This window comes from Canis lupus, chromosome 26 (assembly GCF_011100685.1).
Source record: "Canis lupus familiaris isolate Mischka breed German Shepherd chromosome 26, alternate assembly UU_Cfam_GSD_1.0, whole genome shotgun sequence".
NCBI classification, from domain to species: domain Eukaryota; kingdom Metazoa; phylum Chordata; class Mammalia; order Carnivora; family Canidae; genus Canis; species Canis lupus.
Window position 1 is genome coordinate 31,567,193 of NC_049247.1, and position 27,463 is coordinate 31,594,655.

Below are 27,463 nucleotides of genomic sequence, written 5' to 3' on the forward strand. Positions count from 1 at the left end.
CCCCAAATGAGACCATATGTATGTCCTTCTCCGATTGACTCATTTCACTCAGCATAATATCATCCAGTTCCATCCATATTGAAGCAAATGGTGGGTAATGGCTAATTAATGGCTGAGTTATATTCCATTGTATACACAGACCACATCTTCTTTATCCATTCATCTTTCGATGCACACCGAGGCTCCTTCCACAGTTTGGCTACTGTGGACATTGCTGCTAGAAACATCAGGGTGTGGGTGTCCTGGCGTTTCATTGCACCTGTAGCTTTGGGGTCAATCCCCAGCAGTGCAATTGCTGGGTCGTAGGGCAGATCTAATTTTCACTCTTTGAGGAACCTCCACACAGTTTTCCAGAGTGGCTGCACCAGTTCACATTCCCACCAATAGTGCAGGAGGGTTCCCCTTTCTCGACATCCTCTCTAAGATTTGTAGTTTCCTGCCTTGTTAATTTCCCCCATTCTCACTGGTGTGAGGTGGTATCGCATTGTGGTTTTGATTTGTGTTTCCCTGATGGCAAGTGATGTGGAGCATTTTCTCATGTGCTTGTTGGCCATGTCTATGTCTTCCTCTGTGAGATTTCTGTTCCTGTCTCCTGCCCATTTCATGATTGGATTGTTTGTTTCTTTGCTCTTGAGTTTAAGAAGTTCTTTGTAGATCTTGGATACTAGCCCTTTATCTGATATGTCATTTGCAAATATCTTCTCCCATTCTGTAGGTTGTCTTTTAGTTTTGTTGACTGTTGGTTTTGTTGTGCAAAAGCTTATCTTGATGAAGTCCCAATAGTTCATTTTTGCTTTTGTTTCTCTTGCCTTCATGGATGAATCTTGCAAGAAGTTACTGTGACCAAGTTCAAAAAGGGTGTTGCCTGTGTTCTCCTCTAGGATTTTGAAGGAATCTTGTCTCAGATTTAGATCTTTCATCCATTTTGAGTTTGTGTCTGTGTATGGTGCAAGACAGTGGTCTAGTTTCATTCTTCTGCATGTGGATGTCCAATTTTCCCAGCACCATTTATTGAAGAGACCGTCTTTTTTCCAGTGGATACTCTTTCCTCCTTTGTCCAATATTCATTGACCATAAAGTTGAGGGTCCACTTCTGGATTCTCTATTCTGTTCCATTGATCTATGTGTCTGCTTTTCTGCCAAGACCACACTGTCTTGATGACCACAGCTTTGTAGTACAACCTGGAATCTGGCATTGTGATGCCCCCAGGCCTGGCTTTCTCTCTTAAAATTCCCCTGGATATTCAGGGACTTTTGTGATGCCACACAAATCTGAAAATAATTTGTTCCAACTCTCTGGAGAAAGTCCATGGTATTTTGATAGGGATTGCATTAAACGTGTTAATTGCCCTGGGTAACATTGACATTTTCACAATATTAATTCTGCCAATCCGTGAGCATGGAATATTTTTCCATCTCTTTGTGTCTTCCTCAATTTCTTTCAGAAGTGTTCTATAGTTTTTAGAGTATAGATCCTTTACCTCTTTGGTTAGGTTTATTCCTGGGTATCTTATGCTTTTGGGTGCAATTGTAAATGGGATTGACTCCTTGATTTCTCTTTCTTCAGTCTCATTGTTGGTGTATAGAAATGCCATTGATTTCTGGGCATTGATTGTGTATCCTGCCACACTGCCAAATTGCTGTAGTTCTAGCAATCTTGGGGTGGAGGCTTTTGGGTTTTCTATGTAGAGTATCATGTCATTGGCGAAGAGGGAGAGTTTGACCTTTCTTTGCCAATTTGAATGCCTTTCCTGTCTTTTTGTTGTCTGATTGCTGAGGCTAGGACTTCTAGGACTATGTCGAATAGCAGTGGTGAGACTGGAAACATCCCTGTCTTGTTTCTGATCTGAGGGGAATGGCTCCCAGTATTTCCCCATTGAGGATGGTATCTGCTGTGGGCTTTTCGTAGATGGCTTTTAAGATGTTGAGGATAGTTCCCTCCATCCCGACACTTTGAAGAGTTTTGATCAGGAATGGATGCTGTATTTTGTCAAATGCTTTCTCTGCATCTGAGAGGATCATATGGTTCTTGTTTTTTCTCTTGCTGATATGATGAATCACATTGATTGTGTTATGAGTGTTGAACCAGCCTTGCATCCAGGGATAAATCTCACTTGCTCATTGTAAATAATCTTCTTAATGTATTGTCGTATCCTACTGGCTAGTATCTTGTTGAGAGTTTTACATCCATGTTCATCAGGGATGTTGGTCTATAATTCTCCTTTTTGGTGGGGTCTTTGTCTGGTTTTGGAATTAAGGTGATGCTGGCCTCGCAGAACGAGTTTGGAAGTACTCCATCTCTTTCTATCTTTCTAAACAGGTTTAGTTAGAATAGGTATGGTTTCTTCTTTAACGTTTGATAGAATTCCCCAGGGAAGCCATCTGGTCCTGGACTTTTGTGTCTTGGGAGGTTTTTGATGACTGCTTCAATTTCCTCCCTGGTTATCACCTTGTTCAGGTTTTCTATTTCTTCCAGTTCCAGTTTTCGTAATTTGTGGCTTTCCAAAAACGCGTCCATTTCTTCTAAGATTGCCGAATTTATTGGCGTATAGCTGCTCATGTTTTTAAAATCGTCTGTATTTCCTTGGTGTTGGTAGTGATCTCTCCGTTCTCATTCATGATTTTATTAGAGTCTTCTCTCTCTTCTTTTTAATAAGGCTGGCTAATGGTTTATCTATCTTATTAATTTTTCAAAGAACCAACTCCTGGTTTTGTTGATCTGTTCCACAGGTCTTCTGGTCTTGATTTCATGGACTTCTGCTGGATTCTTTATTAACTCTCTTCTTCTGCTGGGTGTAGGATCTATTTGCTGTTCTTTCTCTAGCTCCTTTAGGTGCAAGGTTAGCTTTTTTATTGGAGTTCCTTCCAGTTTTTGGATGGATGCTTGTATTGCGATGTATCTCCCCCTGAGGACTGCTTTTGGTGTATCCGAAAGATTCTGAATGGTTGTATCTTCATTCTCATTAGTTTCCATGAATCTTTTAAATTCTTCCTTAATTTCCTGGTGGACCCTTTCATCTTTTAGCAGGATGGTCCTTAACCTCCATGTGTTTGAAATCCTTCCAACCTTCTTCTTCTTGTAAAGCATTATGGTCTGAAAATATGCAGGGGATGATCCTAATCTTCTGGTATCAGTTAAGACCTGATTTGTGACCCAGTATGTGGTCTATTTTGGAGAAAGTTCCATGTGCACTTGAGAAGAATGTGTATTCAGTTGCGTTTGGATGTAAAGTTCTGTAGATATCGGTGAAATGCATCTGGTCCAGTGTATCATTTCAAGCTTTTGTTTCTTTGGAGATGTTGTGCTTAGAAGACCTATCGAATGTAGAAAGCGCTACATTGAACTCACCAAGTATAAGTGTATGATTATCTAAGTTTGTCTTAACTTTGGTTTTAATTGATTGATATATTTGGCAGCTCCCACATTCGGGGCATATATATTGAGGATTGTTAAGTCCTCTTGTTGGATAGATCCGTTAAGTATGATGTAGTGTCCTCTTCATCTCTCACTACAGTCTTCAGGATATATTTTGGTTTATCTAAGGATGGCTACCCCTGCTTTCTTTTGAGGACCATTTAAATGGTAAATGGTTCTCCAACCTTTTATTTTCAGGCTGTAGGTGTCCTTATGTCTAAAATGAGTCTCTTGTAGACAGCAAGCAGATGGGTCCTGCTTTTTCATCCAGTCTGAAACCCTGCGCCTTTTGATGGGGTCATTAAGCCCATTCACATTCAGAGTTACTATTGAAAGATAGGAGTTTAGTGTCATCATGACATGTATTCAGTCCCAGTTTTTGTGGATTGTTTCCTTGGACTTCCTTTTTCTTTTACAGGGTCCCCTTTAATATGCTTGCAGAACTGGTTTGGAGGTCACATATTCTTTCAGTTTCTGCCTATCTTGGAAGCTCTTTCTCTCTCCTATTCTTATTGGGAGCCTTGCTGGATAAAGTATTTTGGCTGCAGGTTCTTCTCTTTTAGGACCCTGAATATATCCTGCCAGCCCTTTCTGGCCTGCCAGGTCTCTGTGGAGAGGTCTGCTGTTAATCTAATATTTCTCCCCATAAATTTAGAGATTTCTTGTCTCTTGCTGCTTTAAGGATCCTCTCTTTATCTTTGGAATTTGCAAGCTTCTCTATTAAATGTGCAGGTGTTGAGCGGTTTTTATTGATTTTAGGGGCGGATCTCTCTATTTCCTGGATCTGAATGCCTGTTACCGTTCTCAGATTAGGAAGTTTTCAGCTATGATTTGTTGAAATACATATTCTGGACCTCTGTCCCTTTCAGCGCCCTCTGGAACCCCAATTAAACATAAATTTGCCTTCCTCAGACTGTCATTTATTTCCCTTAATCTATCCTCATGATCTTTTGTTTTTCTTTTTCCTCAGTTTCTCTCTCTGCCACCAACTTTTCTTCTATGTCACTCACTTGTTCTTCCACCTCATTAACCCTCGTCGTTAGGACCTCTAGTAGGGGTTGCATCTCATGTAATTGATTTTTAATTTCAGCCTGATTACATCTAGATTAAGTCTCTTTAGTCCTTTATACTTTTTTCGAGAGCCACCCAGTAGCTTTATAATTGTGCTTCTGAATTGGCTCTCTGACACTGAATTGTAATCCAAATTTTGTAACTGTGGGAGAGAGGGCTGTTTCTCTTTTTTTTTTTTTTTTTTTTTTTGAGAGGGCTGTTTCTGATTCCTTCTTTGGATGTAAGTTTTTCCTTCTAGTCATTTTGCTCAGTGCAGAGCAGCCAAAAACAATTTGTATTGGGAAAAGGAGAAAAAGAGCGAAGAGAAAGAAGAATAGAAAAAGAAAAAAAGAAAAAAAAGAAGGAAAAAAGAGAAGAAAAAAGGGGGGAAGCAAAACAGAAAACAAGAAAACAAAAAACAAGAGGGAGTAACCTCTGATTCTGTATACTGTAAATCCCTCAACTTCCCCTGGAAATTTCCAGTGCTGCTTGGTCAATAATTTGTTTTTCCCCTGTCCGTCTAGCAGGTCTTCTGGCAGAGGGGCCTGCTGTGCTCATTCTCAGGTGTCAGCACTTGGGGGAGTTGCCCCCATGCTTGGTGCATGGCTCAGTGAAAGTTGTTTAACCTTTTTATCCTGTGAGGCCACTGTAAGGCTCAGTGGGGGTTGTTTATCCTGGGAGGCCCCAGGAGGAACAATACTGGTGGCGGCCAGCTCTCCAGCCCTGGAGTCAGCTTCCACAGTAACTACGGAGCTCTCAGTCTGCAGGGGCCTGGATGCTCCAGGGGCGGGAGTCACCGATCTGCACAGCTCGGGGCCGCCGGGTGGCAGGAGTATTCTTGCTGTCCTGTGCCCTCCTGGCTTCTGCCTATTCGGGGGTGAGCGCCGGATCTTGGGCTGTGTCCCCGGTGCCCTGTGCTCCCGGGCCTGCGCTCTTGGAATTGCACTCCCGGCCACACAGCTCCCTTCGTGTGGAGCCTCTGCCGGAGCTGCCTCTGAGCTGCTCCCGGGGTCGCACAGCCCCCTCCACGCGGAGCCTCTTCCCCAGCCGCCTCCGAGCTGCTCTGGGTCCAGCCGGGCGCGTGCTGCAGCCCTTTAGGGAGCTCGACCACGGGGTGTGGGGTGCTCTCCTGGGGTGCAGGTCCTCTGTTAGTGTCCCAGGGAGCCTGAGGGCATCCCGACTGCTCTGGGATCCTGCTCCAACTCCCTGCGACCTCCTTTCTGTCCGAGAAGATTGGTGCAGCTCCTGCTTCTCCAGGACAGGGCTTTCCCGCCCTGGGGGCTCTCGCTGGGGCCTTAGCCCGACTCCTGGTGGGGCTCCTCTCCCTTGGATTCCTCTTATTTCTTTCTTTTTTTCCCCCATCTTTCTACCTGAAGAATGAACTCTTCTCACTATAGCATTCCAGCTGTTCCCTCTTTAAATCTCAAGTCAAATTCATCGGTTTTCAGGATGATTTGAAAGTTATCTAGGTAATTTGGTGGGGACAGGTGACTTGGCCCTACTCTTCCACCATCTTGTCCCGCCTCGATCTTGAAGTTTCTTCATTTGGGGAAGTTCTGGTGTATCCGTCGTGATGGCATATGGCTGTCCTTTTGCTTTCTCACAGTTCTCCCTATATTTATTCTGAAAAGAATAGCAGAGATTAGCCTAAAACCTGACAAGACGGTAGCAGAAATTTCAGGCAATGCATTCATCCCCTTGTGATAAAAAAAAAAAAAATCCAGCAAGTTCCAACAATTATCAGTTATAACAGCTTTCTTTTTGTCCCCTACTCGATTCACAGCAAAAATTATAATAGATTTGTTATTTGTTATTCCTAACATGATTGGATACTTAAGACAGTAGAAATTTTATTACAAGCTATGGTCTCGAAAATGCCCTAATATGATTCAAAGTTTTTATTGTCTGAATGCACACATAAAAAGCCTGAACCTCAACAGTTTTAGAAAATATATATATAGAAATTGAAAAGATTTGATTGATAACACAATGCAAAAATACTCAATGCTGACGTTGCAGCTGAATCTCGATGGCTTGGATAGCTGAGACACCAGCTGAATTAATGGCAAGTCTGAATTATGGAGTATTTTGAAAAGGAATGCAATTTTATTATTTCTGCTACATATACAATGAGTTCTAATAAATAAAACACTAAGAGCTGTCAGTCTAATCTGTAGGAGCAGAACCTCTGATTGACCAAAAGGCATGTGGATTTAGGTTCATCTTTGTGCATGTGTGTCAGACCTCTCTATACTGCCCATGGCAAGTTTTTGATGGTCAGTGGCTGAGGTTGCAAGTGGCAGAGAGCTTTGGGCCTGTTGTACTGCTGTCGGGGGCCTCTCCCTCTGCCAGTAGGGGCTGCAGATGCCTAGTAACCAGCAAAGACAGGGCCCTTTGGGGGCAAAAGGATTTTTTCTAGTGTGATGTTGCTTGGGAGGGCCCAAATGTTGCTTGGGAGTGTCCGTGTCTTCACTGTAATTTCTGGAAAACGTTACCTCAGACCTCCCTGAATGGAGAGGTCTAAGTTTGGAGGGAAATTTGACAAAGCCTTCATTTGAGGGAACGGAGGAGTGTGTGTCCATTTCTCTGGCCGCACCGTAACTGTACATGGAAAGTTAAGGACCGGGGACTTTCAGCAGCGGTGATTATGCACCTGACCCTGGTTTTCTAAACTACAGGTTCTTCTTCCCTATATGACTCTTAAAGACCTTTTTATATATTTTTAACTAGTCTACTTAAGGGGCATCCTGCTCAGACACAGTGTAAAGAGGTGTTCTTTAGCTTCTGTGAATGGATTTCAATTGAATCTGTATTTAGGACTTCAGGATTCTAGATTAGCCAGAAAACTGTGAATAAATATCAATAAATGCCTCATAATAGGCCTCCTGTTTATTTTGTGGGAATGATTTCAGTAAGGAGGTTTCTCTGAAACTGCAATGGTGCAAATGAATTACATGAAGGGAAGATTCAAGAGTCACAAGAGCTTATGTTTCTGCAGATAAGTTTTTGTCTCCTACAAGGTTGAAGAACAATCTAGCTGGCGCCCAAAACAGAGTCACTGGAGATCAGTAATTTCTCTATAATAAAACCAGATTGGCACAAGATGTTAGAAACTCACCGGGCCAAAGAGGTCCTGCATCTTCTGGCTGTGTACAATGTACACAGGTCATGAACTTCAAAGAATCCAATTTCTTCCAGATAACCTTCTTCCTCTCCGCTGGATTGGCTGGTACTGGCTGTGCAACACCAATGCCGGTTTGGAAGGTCCTGATGGTTCATAGTCCAATGTGGTCGTCCTTGTGGTAGTAGTTTCAAAGATTTCTGTTATTGTCTGAAAATGAGACATGCAGTTCCAATGGTTATGGAAATAAAAATGGTGATGGCATGATCTAGTTGCATACGCATTATCCTGACCTCAAGTCAGACTTGCACCCTAGGGGTGCTTCAACATGTCTGAAACAGACCAAGGCGGCAAGCCATGTACTGTATACATCACGTTACAGAAATCTGAATGCTGATTGCTCAGGAGGGTGTGGAATCAAGAGGTCACTCCCTCTTCATTTGCTACAGTGCCTTAAAATTCCATTGGTAGGAAGGAACCCAAACACTTTCAGGTTGGATAAAACTCAGAAACACAATCTTTTTTTTAATTTTTATTTATTTATGATAGGCACACAGTGAGAGAGAGAGAGGCAGAGACACAGGCAGAGGGAGAAGCAGGCTCCATGCACTGGGAGCCCGACATGGGATTTGATCCTGGGTCTCCAGGATTGCGCCCTGGGCCAAAGGCAGGCGCTAAACCGCTGCGCCACCCGGGGATCCTGAAACACAATCTTCTTAAACATTTACAATCTTCTCAAATCGTTTGGGTAGAGCCAAAGCAAACTTGGCATCAGGGAACAAACAATTAAGAAGATCAAATAAAGCTCACCTTGTTGACTTCATATTAACTCTAAATGAGTCTATGAAAAACCTGCTTGCTTTTTCCACAGGTCTTCAGGCCTCTCCCCTGCAGTCCTAGGCAAAGAATAATGAACTTTAAAGGAATGAATCACATCAGTATCACAAGTGACTACCATCCTTTTGGCTTAGTCAGTTAGTTAATGTGAACTAGAGTGCCATTTATGCTAACAAATGCTTAGGTGGACCAGGATAAGGACGGCAACATAAGGGGGTAATCATCCTTGTAACAGTCGTACACGTGCAGTAGGTGGGAAATTACGGTTTCTTACGCCAGGGTGTACAGAAGAAACTAAGGCCAAAGTTTAGGTCTGGTCCAAGGTTAAAAGTACCGTATGTAAGAAAAAATGGTAAGCAGGCAACTGGTCCATCCATGTGATGGCAGGACTTCCTTCACAGCTAGTATCATCTCTACCAAAGCAAGAGTCCTTGCATCAATTATGGAAAGGGAAGCTGAACCAACAAGGAAACCGACATCTGGGACAACTTCCCCTGGTGTCATCAGGTCGTTGCTGATGGGCTGCTTTCTGCTGCCGTTGCTGGCAAACAGGGATGGGGAGAAACTAACCGACTGGCAGCAGCTGCAAATGTTAGGTCTCATGCAGCTCCAAGCCCTGTGACAGCCATCCTCTGTGTGCCGTGCTCAAGAGAAACAGATCTATCCAGAAAGGAAGCATGAGTGAGCTTTTTCACCCTAAAAAAAGTTCCACCTTGGAATATTCACGGGAAAGGCTTTGTGCTAAAACCTCAGTAACGTTTCGTTGCACCATCGGGGGCAAAGGCAGAGATGGTACCCAACAGGTTACAGCTCTCTACGACAAAGCTGCTGGTCACCCTGCAAGTCACCCGTCCGAGGCCCTGGGATTGCGACGGGTACCACGTGCTGGCAGCCTCTGGCATTATTGCAATTAGCACCCACTGCGCCAACAGCGCCCCACGAATGGTGGGGAATGATGCCCAAGCACCCTGGGTGTGCTGGAGAGCAAGAGCAGGGACACGGCCTGTCAGGGGCAGCATTTCTCGCCGGCTCCCGCAGCTGTGGGGCGCAGGCAAGGAACGGTCGCTGCCCCCCGACCCCGCGCGTGCCAGCTCAGAGCCCCGGGAGCCCGTGGCAGGTGCTGGCGGCCTCAGCGTGCACCTCAGGCAGCCTTACCTGTCTGGCCCTTACTTGCCCCGGCACCTCCTCGTATATGGCGTCCTCCACCTAGTACTGCAAACAGAGGCAGAGCGGGCGTGAGAACACAGCAGGCGGCCCTGTCCACTGCCCGCAGTTGGGGGCGCCTCCCGCGTGCCTCCCGCGGGGAGGGGCATTATCTGAGCCCAGGCGACTTGGGGCGGCTGGCGGTCCCGTGAGGGCCGCCGGCCTGGGTGGGGTGCAGGGGGAGGAAGGGGCTCCCCGGGTGCATCGTTAATGGGCGGCAATTTCCCTGGAGGCCAGGAAAACCTCTTCTGGGAGCCAGGGCCTTGTTCGCAGCGAGGCGGCAGGACGATGCGGGAGGCTGCTGTCTGCACAGGAAGGACCTCGGGTAACGCGCTGTGACCAACAAGGCGGCGGTCACAGGGCCGGGGACGAGGGCGGCACAGAGAGGAGAGCCAGAGGAACGCAGCACCCAGACCACCCTCGTCCCCAAGGCCCCCAGATGTCCCGGGGACGAGTGGCCCTCCGGGGCGAGGAGACGGAGCCCCGAGGCCGGGTATGAGGGCGGCAGGGACCGGGTGGCACAAGGTGCGGGCAGGCCAGGCCGCCACCTGCAAGGTGCCCCAGGCCCCACCCAAGGTCAGAGCCACTCTGTACTCCCGGCGTCACCGCCCGCCGCAGGAGCAGGTGCGGTCGGGTGGCCGCAGACACGGGGGGCCGCAGTCCCGGCCCCGCCACCCAGGCCCCCTGGGACAGGCACGCGGGCCACTCGGCTCGCTCTCTCAGGCCACACAGTGCACCTCGTTCTATGCTTCACGTGTCCCTTCTCTGCCACCAAAGAAGACGCTCGGGGAGAGGGGAAAGCCAAGGACCAGACCTCCTGCAGCCAGGGTCCCGCCTGTCCCCCGGGTCAGCCAACTCTTTCAAGTTACTTGGCCTTTGCCCCGAGGCCACCAGCTCTAGTCCATCAGCAGGGACTCGCCCAGGGTCCCCCGTCTTGTGCTTCCCCTGCTCCCGCACCATTTCTTAACTTCGACCCCAATACCCATCTGGGTCCTTAGGCAGAGCCAGAGATGCCTGGGCTCCTGCAGGACACCGGGTTCCTCCATGACGGGCTCAGCCTTCATCACATGGGAAATAGCGTTTGGCCGCTTGGGGGCGGCTGTTTGGTGGTGAGCCACAGAGAACCCCGCCTCTGGCCATACAAAGCATTGTCAGTGACTTGAGAAGGGATGTTACATCAGAGTGAAGGATTCACGATTTTGGATTTTCTTAGCACCCAGGGAAAAGCAGTCCTTTGGTAGCTATCCAACTTTACCTTTGTGGGACTCTCACCCTTGGCAGATGAAGCTTAGAAATAAGCTGATAAAAAAGCAACAATACCCAAATGGTTGGCATTAACTTACGTGCCAAATCCCACATAGTTTTTAGAGCTATGTCCCTAATTGGTTAGTGCATCCTTGCTTCTTTTCCTTTCTGTCCAAATTTCAACTGGAGTCAAGAGTGATAGTATGATTTTATTTAGATGTCTGAGACCCCTAACAGATGTTTTTAAAGCTAGTTCCTGGTTTTGAACTCTTCCCTGACCATCTTCCCAGATTTGCCACCATTCCATTCTCTGTGACATCTTTTCTGAGGTCAGGGAGACCTTGGGTGAACACTCCCAGGCAGGGAGTCTAGCAGTTAAGCAACTGCTGGTCAGTAATAGGAACAAAATGGCGAGGATGAGATGCCGAAAAATAGCCCCTTCCATTTTTTTGGCATCTAGTTAAATCACTCAAGTCTAACACCGAGGACAACTTCCAATGACCACTGAACGCCGTTATTTTAAGAAAAACAAGGGAATTTTTTAAGTTGAAGGCTACAAAGTATTACTGGCATTACTACCAGAGGGAAGGCAATTTAATTTATAACTGTGTCAGCGCTTAATCATGATTATTCTGATTATTCAGATTATTCTGATTATTTCTTTGCAATTCTAAATCCCACATGATTACAGTAAAACTGAACGTAAAATATTCCCTTCTCATGCTCTCCTAACGATGCTTTGTGAAGTTATAATAGATGATGTATTTTATTTTGCAAATGATTGATTCACCTACAGTACGGCTTTGATTGTCGCTACATAAAATACTTGGCTGTCAGAGTCCGTTTTTCTCATCTTACCTCCACCACCTCCTCATATTCTTCGTCAGCTGCCATTTTCCCTGAGTAGTAGTGGCACCTACAAACTTTTCAGGTTCCAGACAAATGAAAGATACATTAGAATCTACCCTCGGACTGAAATCAGAACATCGGAAAAAAAGAATTTAAGACGTATCCACGCTACACATCCCTAGATCTTTGTAGGCTAAGTGAAAGGAGAGATCTGAGTACAGGTCTAAAGAACTCGGGCCCCAAATGCCTTTCTCTGGATTCCCTCAGCAACATGCCAGGTATGGCTACTTCTAGCTACACGATCAATTTAGTTCAAGTTGTGAAAGGAAGTGGAGGTAAGAAAGCCAGAGTTTGGATCCAGAGAAACGTTATTTAAATTGCTAAATACTTGCAGAAAAACACTTTTAAGCAAAGTATTAGTTAAAGGGAGGTCAGCTCGGCTTCCAGAAGTTAGTTTTGGGCCAGCACCAGGATGCTACGAGGGTGCCGTAGGTCTCTAAAATGCTTTCCTACTTGAAATCAGACACATACAAACAATCTGTCAGTAGCTTTAAAAGAAAAATAGAAACCTCAAGGCAATGGGGTTATTCTTTTCCTAAACACCATTGGCTTGTATGGATTTTTCTCTTTTGTGTCTGTAGCCCTTCCTCAAACCTGAAAAACAAGACACGTTTACACCATTGACTGAAGCGCATCAAAGATCGTGGGCCTTGGGTCTAAGCTTCTAATTCGGGAGCTAGGGAAAGGGTCTCCCGGGGCCTCTTAGGTTGATGCCAGAGAGTGGGACGTGCTTGATAAAAGTGGATGATGACCTGGAGCAGCTGTCCCTTTCATTGCCTAAAGATATTTGCCGTGTAGACCAATACCCCACCATGGCTAGTTTTGTTAAGCTAGCGAAACCGCCGCCCCTTCTGAGGCAGATGAGGCCCAGTAGGATGGGATAAATATATAGGAAGCCAGATCTTAGAGCCCTTTTCATACTCATACATTTAGAAAAAAAAAAAAAGGCAAAAATTTTTGAGATTTTTTTCTGTTAAATGAGAAAGTCCACCGGGTCAAGCAACCAGGGGATAGTCCAGGGCCTGACTAACCTCACAGCACAGGGCAGATGCGAGTAGGGCCCGGGAGGGCGACAGGGCCACAGACTTCGCTAGTCATGTTCCCATCGCGATTTCCCCAGTTAGGATACCAAGCTTTGGAAAACACTTCAAGGGAAGCTGCAGAACGTCTCCAGCAAGAACATTACGAGAAAAAGCCACCAAGCAGCCTTCGCTGTCCTCTAGCACATCAATTTCCTCAGCAGCAAAGCCTCTCCAGACTCTCCCCTCCCGAGAGCCCCAGGCAGAGCCAGCGCGATGCCCAGTCTCCAGGTGACCACACGGCCGCGGCAGCCAATCAGACCCTGAGTCGCTCGAATTTCAGAAGCTAAATATACTGAGTGATCCCCTGAAAAGCAGCTGTTCATCAATTCCAGTAAAGGATAAAGGGTAACAGACTGCTTGCTTAGAACTACTCAAACGTAATGGAATTGCACTTAACTTCCAGCATACGGGCTTCCAGTTTAGGTTTCATCTCTCATTTCCTGCAACCCTGTTTAATACCACATTCGTGCAAAAGAATCTAGGATAAAATAAGCATGTCTTTGAGGGGCTGTGACCCTTCTGTAGCTGCTTTCCTAAGGTCACTTGCCTCATTTTCATGGAGGTAAACCTATTCCCTCTTGTACAGCTCCCCAGGTGAGCTACAGGTAAGTTACAGGTGCAAGAAAGGAATAAAATCCATGAAACCTCAAGTTGGCAAAACCAATGTCTAAAATCATGAACAAAAGAAATGACAGTGGGAAATGGTTGATGTGACCCTAGATAAGCTGGCCACAGAGCGTAATTAGAGAGAATAGGCTCCATCCTTTTTCTGTTACTAAGCCAAAAAGGGATGCGGAGACCTTACTGATTATCTTCTCCCTCCCTGGGTAAGGCTGCCTGCTAGCAATACCGAGCCGCTTTCCTAGGTAAGCCAGCTTCTGATTTACAATTCAGCCAGGTGGCTTCTAGAGGCAGAGTGTGAACACAAGCACAAAAGCGTTCAATTTTCAAACAGCAGAAGCAGATACAATCTAAATCAGTCAATTACTAGGAGAAGATAATGCCCTATTAGGTAAGTCTGAGTGTATGACACTGAGTTGACAAAATTGACCCAGCAATTTTCCATCTGAAGACAATTTTCACTGACTTGGTCTCTCTCTAAACCTCTGTACTAAAGCAAAACCCCTTTTGGTCACTGGTTTCTTGACATGGGTTTAAAATTAAACATGTTCTTTTTTTAGCTAAACGTTAGGAAGCATTGCCACATTTCAAACATATGTACCTCTCCGCCTTCTGTGATTCAGACGGTGGTAAATAAAATTGAACAGGACTTTTAACCATCTAAACCAATTAAACCTTGTTCACTTCCTATGTTCTCACAGGTTTTATGACCAAGGGATATGTGTGTAATAGGACACCATTCCATTGGCAGATGTAAACTAGAACTGACTTACTCTTCATTATGTTTTAAAAGATGGTGTTAAATCGGAAAAGAATTCAGGCCCATTTTCTATGACACATAGGATAAAACCATATAAAGTAGAAAAATAAGCATAGACACTCGAATGCTAACCTGGAACTCTGTCTCCTAGGCATGAAAGAGCCAGTCTATATTTCTGTCCTATGTATGACCTTTCCCGTGGAAAAAGAATAAATGATCCCTGATCTATTGATGGGCTCTTATCACACGCCTTGCACGTAGTAAGTGCTCCATAAACATTAGCTATTATTATTTTTATTATCATATTTAATAGTTATTTTATTTGATATATATTCTAGCTAATAATCAATATTATTAGCAATAATTATAATCACCATTTTAAAATATTTCATTTATTCATTTCAGAAAAAGAGGGTGAGCAAGGGAAGGGCAGAGGCAGAGGGAGAAGCAGGCTCCTGGATGAGCACTAAGGCCAAGGCACACCTAAGCCGAAGGCAGACGCTGAACCCACTGAGCCACTCAGGCGTCCCTTATTATTAGCGTTTTACGACATTTTATTGGAATCTTCATGCTTTACTCTGTATTAAACTGAAATATTGTGACACTTCTGAAATCAGACAGTAGTTTGTCCAGGAATTTATGAACCAACAGGAGTTTGACGATAAGCCTACACAATTGACAAGAGCAAGGCAGGGTGAAGTTAGGTGCCAGGAGCAGAGTTTCAGACAACGTGTCCCTAAATGTCAGACAACAGAAGTATCCTGTCTGGGGACCAGAGTAGACCTGATGCACAAGATGGCACTGTAACAGAGCTTTTGTCTTTGCAGTTTCCTCTTCTTTTTTAAGGTTTATTTATTTGAGGGGGGGGGGGAGAGAGAGAGAATGAGAGCACACGAGAAGGAGACCCAGAGGCAGAGAATCTCATGCAGACTAGACTCCGTGCTGAGCGTGGAGCCCATCTCACAGCCCTGAGAGCAGGACCTGAGCCGAAATCAAGAGTCAGAGGCTGACCTGACCAAGCCACCCAGGTGCACCTGCTTTTGCAGTTCATTCTCTTCTATTTATAATTTTAATCAAATCATACCTACATATCATTAAGAATCAAATAGTTTTTGTGAGGCTTGTTCCTAAATTGATGCTCCCTGTTCCCACCATTCCTCTACTTTCTCCCTCCACACAGACCATCGTTTTAACTTTTTTAGTTGAACCTTTCATGATTTGTCTGTACACATTTAACAAAATGTCTCTGTAACTTTTTCCTGATATTTCTGATATCTCACAGGCATTATCTGTTAACTTCCCACCTTGGAATGTGAGGCTTTACAGCTCTTCCCTACGAACCCCCGACTCTTACCAGACATACGCCTCATCTCAGCCCAGCTTCCTCCCCAGAAAGTCCTTTCTATTTGTGGAACTCAGAATTCAATGCTTATGATTAGCAAAGGCTATTCACAGAGGAACCCCATACACTATGATTATTTTTCTTTTCCTGCACAAGTTTGTTTTTCTGCAAATTGGGATTTCTCTCCTTCTCTTTCTCTCTTTTCCCTTGGCTCCATTCTTCTAGGCAAGCAATCCTCAACAGAACTTTCTGCAACGACAAGAACATTCCATACCAGCGCCATCCACCACGGAAGCCACCAGCCACGAGTGACTACTGAACATTCAAAATGTGACTGCAGAACTGAGTTGTTCTACTTTTTATTTAATCTAAACCTAAACAGCCACATGTGGCTGGTGGTGGTGGCACTGAACAGCGCAATTCCAGAGACGGATCACAACTATCTCATACTTTGTATCTGACTCTGCTCTCAGGGTTTTCAGTGACCTCAGGCAGCAAGCATGGCATCACTGTACCCACCTCATCCTTGATCTCAAGGAGCCTTCTGTTCCGTGGGCCCTCGTTTCCTCTGTAGCTGATGCTCGGCTCTCATCTTGGTCCCCCCCTTCACTGTCATTCTGGGGGATTGTGTAGATGATAATATAAAAAATCCCATTTCTTTAACTAATGTTTATTGAGCATGTTCAACGTACCAAGGACTAGTCTCGGTGCTTCCTTCCCACAGCATCACTAGTTGACCAAGCAAGATATATGTTCCACTTCTTGCTTGTTAACAAAACCACATTTTAGTTTGGCACAAAAATATCTTCATTTAAAAGATATGCTCCTCCTCAAATCCCAAGAGTTAGGAGTAAACTATGTCACAGTTTTGCCAGTAAGGTTGAAGTGTCATTCTAGAGATTAGGCTTCTAGGAAAGGTACAAGTTTACTGATGTGTAGGTCCAATCCAGCTGGCATGTACGGTTCTCCTCTTGCCATTCTTCCCTTCTCTATGCCTAGAACCCAGGTGTAATGTCTGGGACACAGCAGCCATCTTGAGACTATGAGGATAAGTTGTACATTAAGAATGGTAAAGCCAGAAGGAGACTTAGCCTTTAATGACTTCCTTAGTTCTTAGATTTTGTGATAATTTTATAGCTTAATACGTTTTGTATATCTGTATTTTATAGATGATTATATTCTGATTACTTTAAATGACCCTACATTTTACATATTATTTTTTCTATTTTGCAGTTTACCAAATCCTAATAAAATGTATTACTTTTTCATGCTTATTGATCCTTTGCAACTTTCACTCTGTGTATTGCCTGCCCTTCCACATCTCTTTTACATTGATTTGTAGGCATTCTTCATATACTATGGATATTAGCTTTTGTGTCTTGTAGACGTTGTGAATATTTTCTCCAAGTTGTTTGTTGTATCTGCGGCCATAGAGATGTTTTAAATGTATTTGCAGTCAACTTTGGCGATCCCTTCTTTCCAGTTTTGACACTCCCTGTTGAATGAATTGAATTTGGAATTTGAATTTGAAATATTACTTTTAGCAACCCATTGAAATAGCATGTATGTTCGTCTAGTGGCTTTCATGGTTTTTTTTCTTTTTTCTTTTTTTTTTTTTTTACTTTCTGGGTTTTTTATTCTTTACTTTGATTATGAGGTATAATAAACAGACAACTATCTAAATCTTATGTGTACAGTTTAGCAAATGATGGTAAAAAAAGCATCCATATAATGACCACTCAGGTACAAAAAGGTCATTTTTATCCTGACCTTGATGGTATTTATTTCCTTGCTTTTATTTTTAGTTTTACCATGGCCTGAAGCATTGCTAAACAGTATCGTTTAGTTTTGTCTGTTTTTAAATTTTATATAATATTCATGCTATATGCAATTTTGTAACTTCACTTTTTACTTACTATCATGTTTGTTGATTGTTATTATTTGTTGTTGTTGTTGTTATTATTGTACAATATTCCATTGTATGACTACACTTCCGTTTTACCCATTCTACTGTTGAGGCAGAATGGAGTATTTCCAGCTTTTGTCATTTAAGAACAAGATGAGATGAACATTCTCGCATGTTGATTCTGGTAATCATAAACAATTAAATGATGAGACCATGTAAGTAAGTAAGGAGTATGCTCATCTTCAACTTTAATAAAACATGCTACCTGCTTCCCAATATTGGTATCAATTTATATTCTCATCAGTTGTGTGTCCTCCTAACTTTGCTACCACTTGAGATAAAGCTTTCTAAACTTTGTTCATCTTGTAGGTGTGTAACGGTATCATCTTGTGGTTTTAATTTGCAATTTTGTGACTTGCTAGTAAAGTTGAACTCCTTTTCATATGTTTATTAGATATTTGCGTATTCTATTGTTTTTTGAGAAGTGTCTGTTTAATTCTGTTGCCTATTTTTCTGTTAAGTCGCTGGCCTTTTGCTCACTCATCTATAAATCCTCTTTTTCTGGATAATAATCCTTTGATAGTTAATGTGTGTTGTAAATATCCTCATCCTCTCTGTCTTTTTATTATTTTCGTACTGGCATTTGATGAACAGTTGTTCTTAATTGTCATGTAGTCAACTTCATCAAGGTTCTCCTTTGTGACTAGGAGAGTAAAAATCCTTCTACCACAAGGTCATGAAGATATATATATATAAACACACATATATGATATATCATATATAAACTTCATATATGATATATTTATATCATATATAAACTTCTAAAAAACTTGGGACTTTTATCCTTCACATATAGTCCTTAATTTACCTGGAAATTATTATGTTCTTGGATATGATATAAACGAGAGTTTTATTTTATTTTTTTGCATGTGGATAGCCAATTTTGCCAGAATCTTTTACTAAAAAAAATCCATTATAGCTCTTTAGTATGTTTTGATATCTGTAGGGTAAGCAGTCCTCACTCATCTAAGATTCACTTGGCTATTTATACTTCCTTACTTTTAGAAGTACTAAGAAATAGCTTATCAAGTTTCATGAAAATTATCCTTGAGTTTTTTAGGATTGCATTGAATTCATGGATTTATTTTGTAAGAATTGACACTTTCACACTTTAATCTTCCCATCCGGATCCTAGTTTACATCCATCAGCAAAGTTTTCTGTTTTCTTTATATAGATCTTGCACATTAAGCGGGACAAGTGAATTCATAGGTATATTAAACATTCATTTTCACGGTACACAAGATTTTGTATAGAACTTCCTTTTTTTATACTAAATTTATTTTTTATTGGTGTTCATTACCCAACATACAGAATAACACCCAGTGCTCATCCCGACAAGTGCCCCCCTCAGTGCCCGTCACCCATTCACCTCCTCCCCTTCCACCACCCCTAGTTCATTTCCCAGAGTTAGGAGTCTTCACGTTCTGTCTCCCTTTCTGATATTTCCTACCCATTTTCTCCCTTCCCTTCTATCCCCTTTCACTATTACTTATATTCCCCAAAGAAGATGTGGTTTATGTATCCAATGGAATATTCCTCAGCCATAAGAAATGACAAATACCCATCATTTGCTTCAACATGTATGGAACTGGAGGGTATAATGCTGAGTGAAATAAGTCAATCATTCCTTTGTATAGAATTTCTAATAGTACTTATCAAGTTTCTTTTTTTGTTACTATTGATTTACCTTTGGTATTATAAACTTTTTCATGGGGATCCCTGGCTGGCGCAGCAGTTTAGCGCCTGCCCTTGGCCCAGGGCGCGATCCTGGAGACCCGGGATCGAATCCCACGTCGGGCTCCCGGTGCATGGAGTCTGCTTCTCCCTCTGCCTGTGTCTCTGCCTCTCTCTCTCTGTGACTATCATAAAAAAAAAATTATTAAATAAACTTTTTCATGAAATTCATTAGGATTTTGAGAAAGGTGAATATAAAAGTGGGTGCTCAGTCAGCCATCTTGAACCCCAAGCACGGACACAGCATTTGGAGCAAATTTTGGACAGGACTTGAAGAGCTGGAAATGACAGGACGAAGAGCATTCCAGGATTATAGACAGGACGAGCAATCACATAAAGGGGGGAAAGTTTGTGGCATATGTGGGGAATGAAGATTGATGTGGTTTAGGTCAAGAAAGGTATATGTGGAGATATAATGGAGGACTACAGAGTAGAAGCTCTGCTGTGGAGGACCCTGAATGCCTAGCTAAGCGGGACACAGTGATACAGACTGGCATTTCAAATTGCTCCTCTCTTCATATGGTGTAGAGCTGTCAGTCACACATTAGCAGAGCAGAAATACATCACAAATGTACATCATACAGCATACAGAGTTAAACATATTCAATGTGGGACATGCAGATCCAGTAACACAGCAGGATATAGAGATACGAATAAGAGCTTTCTCAAATTATCAAAACACCCAGGTGCTATCTGCTTTCCAAAATCTATATTGAACAGAGTAAGTTTCACCTGGGTTGCACACTCGTCTTTGGAAATACTTCCTCTAAATACGATCTCTTCCTACTGATGTTGCCTAAAGTCAGACGCCACGAAAAACACATAAACATGAAAGAGGGAGATTTAAAATGTTAAATTACCTGTGACCCATTTCCCTGATTTCTTGTAGGACTCAGAGGCTTGTTTTCTGTGTGAGCTCTTCTTTACGTTTTATTGCAGAAGAGTCCTGACTTTGAGGCAACATGTCTCTCAATCTCTGCCCTGGAATGAGAACAGGCAAGGATGTTTTGTGTGTTTGGCTTCTAGTCTCCCCTCTCCGCAACCCGATCTAAAATTGTTCTTTGAACCCCACTATGCCTGGGATGCCTGAGTGGTTCAGCGGTTGAGCGCGCCTGCCTTGGGCTAAGGGCGTGATCCCGGGATCCGGGATCGAGTCCCACATCGGGCTCCCTGCACGGAGCCTGCTTCTCTCTCTGCCCGTGTCTCTGCCTCTCTCTGTGTGTCTCTCGTGAATAAATAAAAATCATTTCAAAAAATGAACCCACTATGCCAGTTATTGAATGGCTATGCAAATAAATTATCAGCATCTACAACTTATTGCCCATCGCCAGTGGTACTTCACAAATGAATGTGGCCTCAAAACTACCCACCATTTGCTTCGACGTGGATGGAACTGGAGGATATTATGCAGAATGAAATAAGTCAGAGAAGGACAAACATTATATGGTCTCATTCATTTGGGGAATATAAATAACAGTGAAAGGAGAAAAAATAAGGGGGAAATAGCAAAAAGGGAGACAGAACATGGAAGACTCCTAACTCCGGGAAACGAACTAGGGGTGGTGGAAGGGGAGGAGGGTGGGGGGTGGGGGTGAATGGGTGGCGGGCACTGAGGGGGTCAGTTGACGGGATGGGCACTGGGTGTTACTCTGTATGTTGGCAAATTGAACACCAATAAAAAATAAGTTTATTATTAAAAAAATAAAAAATATAAAAACCCTTACGTGTGATTTCTTGACTGGTCACATCTATACCGACACGCCCAGGAGTTTAACAAGCAGCAGAGACCTTTGGTTTCTGTGCCATTGTGGTTAACCCCCCATGGTGGTGACAGAGCAACATTCCAAGGGATCTCAAAAAGGAATCCAGGGCTGCAGAGACTGGGAGGGCCTGGGAGCGGAATGCAAATGCACCTGAGGTGCCCAGGAGGCTGGACCTTCAGGAAGAGGACAGGGCGACCTCAGTCAGGGTATTCCGGGCAACTGAACAGGAGACCCTGCAAGAGGCTCTGGCGATGCATCAGCCTCCAGGGCACATCCCGCCCAGAACCCGGCCCTCTTCGCGGTTTGTGACTGGCTCCTACTTTCTGGAACCAGCAGAGAATGTTCCTCCAGAACGGGGACAACTAAACAACCGTCCTACATGCAGGGAATGGTCAGAGAAGAGGAACTTGGACATGTTCCCTGAGCATCCTCAGAAAAGCCAGAGGAGCCCCCGTCCCGCTCCCTCCAGCTCGGTTCACCTCGAGAACTGTTTGTGCAGTTGCACAAGGAGGAAGTGAGCGCAGACTCATAGGCAGGTGCCCCCCCTCCCAACCGCGCACCCGCCCAGGACACAGTCCAGCCACAGCCCCCCGAGCTGCAGCTCAGGACTCAGGGGCTGCCCCGGCAGCTGCCGCCCGGAGCGCCAGAGACCACGCAGCCTCCGTCTGCACACCCGACGGTCCCTGCACCCTGCTTGGCTGCACCTGCTGCCCTGCACACCTGAAGCGTGCCCGCCGCGCCATGGTGGCACCTCCCCTTCCCCGAAGGAGCTGCCTGCACTTAGAGCACCTCCACTGAGGTCCCTCCCCGCTCTCTGGGCTGGGCTCTACATATCCCATGGCCCTTCCCCAACAGGAGGAAGGGAAGTCCCCAGAAACAGGTGGCACTGCAGAGGGGGCGTGGCTCTGAAGGCAAGCCTCCCCTGCACCTGCCTAGGTCTCAGGAGGGCACCCCACCGGGAAGTCACTGCACCGCGGACCCGACTCGCTGCCGCCCTTTGGCGCACCTGCAGTCCTGCGTCCCAGCTGCTGTGTCTACCTCCCTCCTAGGACTTGGGTCAACACGAGAAAGCACACTGCCCCTCTAGGGCCGTGGTTCTCAAAGTGTGATCCCAGGACCAGCAGCATTAGGATCACCCAGGAACTTGCTAGAAACGTGGACGTGGAGTCTTGCTCCAGCCTCTGGAATCAGACATTGCTGGGTAGGGACCTAACCTCCCTATTTTCATAGGCCCTCCAAGTATCCCACAAGATTCGAGAAGGCCAAAGTTGGAGAACTACCCTTGCAGGAGGTCTGTCCTGGCACCCGACCTCCCTCGTGGCTGTGACAATGTCCTGCTCCCGCTTCCACTAGGCGCCCACATCTACTCAGTGCCTGAGACCGCCAGCGCTCCCCGGTAGACCTCTCCTCTCCCCTGGCGGCTTCTCTTCTCCATGGCTTCCACTGCTCACCAGCTGGTCAACGCAGCCTCCCCGCAGGCCCCCCCACCTCCTCTCCATCTGCCACCAGGTTTGCGTGTGTCAAATGCACATCCCTAGCGCTTCAATTCCTCAGGGTCTCAGTGGCCCCTCCAGGGCCCATCTTTGAAGGCACCGTGGGTACGAGGGGACGAGGCTGGAAGGCAACGTCAACCTTGGCCAGGCTCTCTGGCCCACAGGCAGGACTCTGTTCAGGAGGAGAATGGGGAGGGGCCGGAGCTAGGTCTTTCTCTGCCTCTGTAGTCTTCCTCAGGGAAGGTCTTACCCCCTCGCGGCCCTGGGGCCCCGTCACGCCTTGTGGCTCTAGCCCTTTCTGCACTATTCTCTTTGGCTCCAGGATTTCTCCGGAGATAAATTTGCCCTCTGCGAACTGGAGATAAATGCTTGCACATTTCTCTATCACACAGGGCTGGTGGAGCCTGAAATGAGAACACTCTCTTTTTTTATTTAGTTCACGTGTTTAGTTAAGTAACCTGTACACCTGGTGTGGGGCTCAAACTCACAACTCCAAGGTCAAGAGTCCCGTGCTCATCCGTCTGAACCAGACAGGTGCCCCTCGAATGAGAAAATACTTTAAGAAGCTTTGAAAACTATTTTGTGGCACAGGTTACTTTGCCGATTGGTGACACCAAATGTCCCACCCTGTTTATGCCATTGCACGACGTCGCCAACCCTGCTACAACGTTTTCTAAAAATCTTTTTTTTTTCTTAAGCTTTTACGTATCTGACATCGAGCCAGCGAGCGCAAGATGTTCCTGATTCAGTTACATCCCCAGCCTCCGTTAGGCCCAGGCTCCCTTAGTCTACGGACCGGACCGGACCGCAGGGTGGGTTTGCCTGTAACAGGACACCAGAGCCCCTCGGGATTTGCCGGCGGGTCCAACGCCACCCCAGCCTCCCGCTAATTAACTACACCCTCGGCTTAGTGAGGATGGAGAGGCGGCAAGTGCCTGATGGGGGGGGGTAACCACGGGCCTGGACATGTGCCCCCCACCCCCAGCCCTGAGCACACACGCGGCCCTTGGGTCTTTTTAAAAGTAAGTCACAGGGCAGCCCGGGTGGCTCAGTGGTTTAGTGCTGCCTTCATCCCAGGGCGTGGTCCTGGAGACCTGGGATCGAGTCCCACATCGGGCTCCCTGCATGGAGCTTGCTTCTGCCTCTGTCCGTGTCTCTGCCTCTCTCTCTCTCTCTCTCTCTCTCTCTCGGGTCTCTCATGAGTAAATGAATAAAATCTTAAAAAAAAAGAAGTCAGTCACAGACTGTTGGCTGCCTCACTGCTTTGCCTGCGAAACAACTCGTTAAAATTAAAAATGAGTGTGACTTCATGTTTGGCACACATCCCGGGGACAATGTCCACTGTACGTGGGTTTGCTCCTCTCCAACCATTAAGCACACTTACATGTGCGTGAGTGTGTGTATTCATTTCTGGTGTTGCTGTCAACACCATTGGATGTGACACGTTCTGACTTTTAACGTGACGCTAAGGCGATGATCATTTGGTTGGATTTATTTTTATTTTTATTTTTTTTATGATAGTCACATCACAGAGCGAGAGAGAGAGGCAGAGACACAGGCAGAGGGAGAAGCAGGCTCCACGCACCGGGAGCTCGACGTGGGATTCGATCCCGGGTCTCCAGGATCGCGCCCTGGGCCAAAGGCAGGGGCTAAACCGCTGCGCCACCCAGGGATCCCGATCATTTGGATGGAAATAATCACGTTGTCATCCAATATGTCCGTCACATTAAGAGGAACTTAATAAGAAAAGGAAAACCACGGTGATTCTTCAGATCGTTAAAGGTCATGTGTTTTCAATGCTGGACATTTAAAATTCCTCCGAATGTATTACTTCAAAGATATCCCATTTTTACCTCGCTCAAAAAAAAGCTGTGTTTTGTTACTTGCCCTTAGCTGCAAATCGAGTTATTTGTAACGGAACCGTGGTGCCTTGACATTGGGACCATCCAGTCCACCTGAAGAGCTGCCCAGAGCATCAGTCGGGAAGAGGGAGGCCTATGTGCTCACCATCTGTTTCCCACACTGCCTGAGGGAAGATCCAGAAAATCCCAGCACTCGGGGCGGTGACCTGCAGGTCGGACGCCAAAAGGAAAAGCAGCTCCTGCCACCGCCTGAACTGCCCGCAGCGCGATCACCACGCCTCAAGCTCAATGGTCGAGGCACGATGGGGCTCCGGGTTCTGGCTCAGGTCACCGTGTCAGGGTTGAGCGGGCCCCACAGGGCCTGGCATCCCCGACGGGCGCCCCTTGGGCTCTGCTTTAGGCGCCGTCCCTGCCCGCCCGCTGCTCGCACGCTCGCTCGCTCGCTCGCTCGGCAATAAAGGAATCCTTCAGAAACAACAACGAGGGGCATGTTACCTAAAGTCAACTATACGCATAGACGCGAAAGGAACACTTTTCTGTTCAACATTTGAAACAACTTTGTGGACGCGGGGTGCGGGCGGTGGAGCGTCTTGCTCCGGCCCAGGGCGTGACCGTGACCCCGGGGTCCCAGATCGAGTCCCAGACGGGCTCCCTGCGAGGAGCCGCCTTGTCCCGCTGCCTGTGTCTCTGCCCCTCTCTCCCTGTGTCTCTCACGATTGAGCAAATAAAACCTGAAAGAAACCGTGTAAGAGGCGACAATGTCCGCATGACGCAGAGCACGAGAAACCACTTGCGGACGGACGACGTACCCGGGAGCCGGGAGGCCCCGGGGGCGGGGGCTGCACCTGCGGCTGCGGGCCTGAGCCTGCCCTCGGCGCCTTCCCGCCTCACGTCGCGGCCGGGACCGCCGGGCGCCAAGGCCTCGAGGCCCCGACTCGCTCGCAGACTCGGCAGGTGGCCGCGCGGCGCGGAGGGCTCCGGGGACTCGCGGCCGCCCCCCCGCCCCCTCGCGGTCGCCCCGCCCCCCACGGCCCCCCTCGCGGTCGCCCCGCCCCCCACGGCCCCCCCCGCGGTCGCCCCGCCCCCCACGGCCCCCCTCGCGGTCCCCCCGCCCCCCACGGTGCCCCCCACGGTGCCCCCCACGGGCCCCCCCCGCCCCCCTCACGCCCCGACCCGGCCTCCACCCCGGGGCATGTGTGCGGGGGTCTCTGGGGCGGACCCCGAGCTTCGTGCAGCCGCAGCCGCGCGCACCGCCGCCCCGGGGGTTCGGGTTGGCCCGGCCTCGGCTTACCCCTCAGGGGACGACTGCGTGTCCCGCGCCGGCTTCGGCGACCCGTCGGGGTAGTGGGGCCTCCCCGGAGAGCCTCTGCGCCTCCGCGGGCGCCTTCCCGAAGCTTCTGCCGTCGCCGCCCACCGCGCACGCGGCTCCGGGTCCGGCGCGGGCTTCCGGCTTCCGGCTTCCGGGCGCGTCCGCGCGGCCTTCCGGGGCCCAGGCGGCCTCGGGGCCCCTCGCGCGGAGGCCGCCGCCGCAAGGCCCGCCGGGAGACGCAGGGGGCCGGGCCGCCCTGGCGCGCGGTGGGGAGCGACGGCCCGTGTGGGGCCGCGTGTGGGGCCGCGAGTGGGGCCGTGGCCGCCCTGGGGAGGCCGCTTCCCGCTGCTGACGGCCGCGCCCGCCGGGTTCGCGCCGCACCTCCCCGCCAGGCGCCGGAGAGGGAAGCGCACGCACAGCCTGGGTCCCCGCAGCCGCCCTTGGTCCAGGCCCAGGTCAACGCCCTCCACCTGGGTGACGTGAGTGTGGGGCCGCGGGGCGGAGACTGCGGCCTGAGCTTGAGGGGCCGCGGCGGCAACCCCTTCGGGGCCTCTGATATTTATATATATATGCATATTCACATAGAGAGAGAGAGAGAGAGAGAGAGGGAGATTACAAACAGTGGGAGGGGCAAAGGGAGAAGCCGACGCCCCACTGAACTAGGAGACCGACACTGGGCTCCACCCCAGGAACCTGAGATCGTGATCTCGCTGAAGGTAGATGCTTCACCAACTGAGCCACTCGGGCACCCCTGCTTTGTACTTTATACATTTATTTGATTGAGAAAATCTTTTCAGAGGATTGGGATTTGAATCGTCAAGGAATTTTTGAAAATGAAAATAAGTTCAAATAATCAAAATTAAAAACTATTGGTCACAGCTAAAGAGAATGAGCTGGTGACAGGGCCAGGAGAGTAATTATGTAGAACGGGCTCAGACCTCAGGGTTCAAGTCCTCCCTCTGCCATCCGCTGGGTGCATGACTTTGGGCAAGTTTCCTGACTTCTCTGTAAAATAGAGAGATTTATTTTCCATCTGTAAAATAGAGATGATAATAGTATCCGTTTCATATGATGGTTGTGAGGATTAAGCGAAATATATATGTCATGTAGAGGAATGTTTGTCACAAAACATGTCCTATGTAAGCACTTGTCATGATTACTGCCATCTGAGAGGTTTGAGCGAAGCATAGCCATGCTAACAGTTGGAAATGGTTGGGAAATAGGAGAGCAAAGTGTGGAAGGACCAACAGTAAATGTTAATTACACACTTACTCTAGAATAGGTAGGTCTGAGGGGTTCACAAGCAAACATAAGCTGTAGTTCATCACACACGTGTGTGCACACAGTTTTTATTTAAAGATACAAAGGGAGGAGGGGCAAGATGGCGGAAGAGTAGGGTCCCCAAATCACCTGTCCCCACCAAATTACCTAGATAACCTTCAAATCATCCTGAAAATCTACGAATTCGGCCTGAGATTGAAAGAGAGACCAGCTGGAATGCTACAGTGAGAAGAGTTCCCGATTCTCTCAAGGTAGGAAGGAGGGAGAAAAAGAAATAAAGAAACAAAAGGCCTCCAAAGGGGAGGGGCCCCGCGAGGAGCCGGGGTAAGGCCGGGCCGAGTGCCCCCAGGACAGGAAAGCTCCGTCCGGGAGAAGCAGGAGCTGCACCAACCTTCCCTGGCGGAAGGGCACCCGCAGGGAGTTGGAGCAGGACCCCAGGAGGGCGGGGATGCCCTCGGGCTCCCTGGGA

At 47.0% G+C, this 27,463-nt stretch overlaps 1 long non-coding RNA gene across 3 annotated transcripts; it reads right to left on the reverse strand.

Annotated features, from left to right (window-relative positions):
* Nucleotides 1-5,314: 5,314 nt before the first annotated feature.
* LOC119866247 lies at nucleotides 5,315-25,793 on the reverse strand. 3 transcript variants are annotated; one of them, XR_005379496.1, is made up of 8 exons: nucleotides 25,696-25,793; nucleotides 20,147-20,267; nucleotides 11,730-11,794; nucleotides 9,579-9,635; nucleotides 8,994-9,083; nucleotides 8,397-8,482; nucleotides 7,584-7,796; nucleotides 5,315-6,088 (listed from the first exon to the last, which is right to left on the reverse strand). It is a non-coding gene; the product is annotated as an uncharacterized LOC119866247 (long non-coding RNA). The 3 variants fall into 3 exon arrangements; XR_005379495.1 differs by lacking the exon at nucleotides 8,994-9,083; XR_005379494.1 differs by having other exon boundaries at nucleotides 8,397-9,083.
* Between the last annotated feature and the right edge of the window lie 1,670 nt (nucleotides 25,794-27,463).